Genomic DNA, 2,103 nt, shown 5'->3' on the forward strand with positions numbered 1-2,103 from the left:
TGTGTCGCTGCTGTCGCTGCTACACAGAAACAGCTGGGGTGCTTCATGGCTAGGTCAATAGATTCATCTGTCTGGTCCTATCTTGCAAATTTGGTCAGATGTGTCACGTTCCATTGTCCACCCTACCATTGTACACAATAGTAGATAGCTAGCTAACTTGCTAATGTTACTCAAAACGAGTTCATTCAGACTGGACATTCCAAACTGAAAATGTCCACTAGCCGTGCTGCCATGTTCTACTCCGTTCACTTATGCTAACGTTATTGATCAGAACTGTTTTATTGATCTAACGGTCAGTAAATTCGAACAAATTTCAAGAGGTGGACATCGTTGGATTCCTCTCGGCCTACAGAATCTAGCAGTGCTCTAATTCAAGAGCAATTGACTCATGTTTACGAAGCACCAACCTACCTGTAACATAACATTATACTTCTTTGACCTATGTATGAGCAAACAGTGTGTGTGTGTGTGTGTGTGTGTGTGTGTGTGTGTGTGTGTGTGGGTGTGTGTGTGTGTGTGCGTGCATGTGTGCGTGTGTGTATGTACAGTACGTGTGCATGTGCATCTGTGCGGTACACATGTACATGCATGTGTGTGTGTGTGTGGGGGGTAAGGGTGTGTGTGTGCGTGTGGATGTACAGTATGTGTGCAGGTGCATCTGTGCGGTGCACATCTATGTGTGTGTGTGTGTGTGTGTGTGTGTGTGTGTGTGTGTGTGTGTGTGTGTGTGTGTGTGTGTGTGTGTGTGTGTGTGTAAAGGCTGTTTGGACAAGGCAACGTGCTGTAGTTCCTTCCTCAAACATACATCCTGACTAATGCGTTTCTGAAAGGCCAATTATTTGCAGTCAGGGAGACAACTGGTGTTAGTGGATGCTAGAGACAGTCTGGAGGGCTGATGGGTAAACATTGAGTCGTGACCCATAATGTGACCTACAATGTTCATCTTCATATTCTCCATTCCTGGAAGGTTGAATGTCCGGGAGAGCGAGAGAGAGAGACATCGTTAGTCTCATATGAACTTCACGCTCCAGACAGTAGACACAGGAACACTCAGGCACTGTTATACAGTCTGATGGCAGCTGGCACAGAGGAGCGTCTGAACCGCTCCGTATTACACTTAATTGGGATAAGCCTGTGGCTGAAGGTGCTCCCCATCTGCCACTGCTCGTCATGGAGGGGGAGAGAGCGGTTGTCCAGGACAGACCTCAGTTTGTCCCTCATCCTCCTCTCCACCACAGCCTCCATACTGTCCAGTTGTTGCCCCACGACAGAGCTGGCCTTCCTCCTGAGGAAGAACAGTCTGTTCTGTCCGTTTCTGTAGAAGGCCTCAGTGTTGTCAGTCAAGTCCAGTTTGTTGTTCAGGTGCACCCCCATGAACTGAGAGTCCACCATCTCAATTTCCTCGCCCTGGATAGTAATAGGGGTCGGCGGTCTCCTGTTCCTTCTTAAGTCTACTACCAGCTCTTTGGTTTTGCTGAAGTTGAGTTGGAGCTGGTTCTCTTCAGAGCATCTGATGAATCTCCTGACCACATCCCTGTACGCCTCCTCGGAGGATTGAGACATGAGACAGAGTATATAACCACGTTCAGACTTTCAGGGAAATGGGAGATAAGCAGTTCAAAATGGATGGCCGAGTGGGGCAGACAAGAAGGGGAGTGGAGGGAGGGATGATGCTAGCCCTAACATCTCTAACCTGTCCACAAAGAGGACTAGAAAGTTACTGCAATCCTCATTCGAAAATATGTGTACATCAGGGGGTGCAGGAGTGACAATGTTGTTGATGGTGTCAAAAAAAGTCAAAGTGACATTTTTTATTTTTATAGCACATGTTCATACAAGCAAATGTAGCACACAGTGCTTTACAAACATACTTTAAAAACATAGTTTATCAGTAGTTGGTATTAAGAAAAGTAAAATAAGAAAATAAAACAGGACGGAACATCTATGGTAAAAGAGAAATAGAAAATAAGAAACAGTAAAAATTAAGAATGAGCATAAAAGAATATTAAAATTGAGTAAAACTACATGATAAAAGTGAGACTAAAAAGTCCCCAGAGTTTCAGCTATTCTTAGGTTTTCTGGCAGGATATTCCAAAGGCTGGG

The sequence above is a fragment of the Borostomias antarcticus genome (assembly GCF_949987555.1).
Source record: "Borostomias antarcticus genome assembly, chromosome: 5".
Lineage (NCBI taxonomy): Eukaryota > Metazoa > Chordata > Actinopteri > Stomiiformes > Stomiidae > Borostomias > Borostomias antarcticus.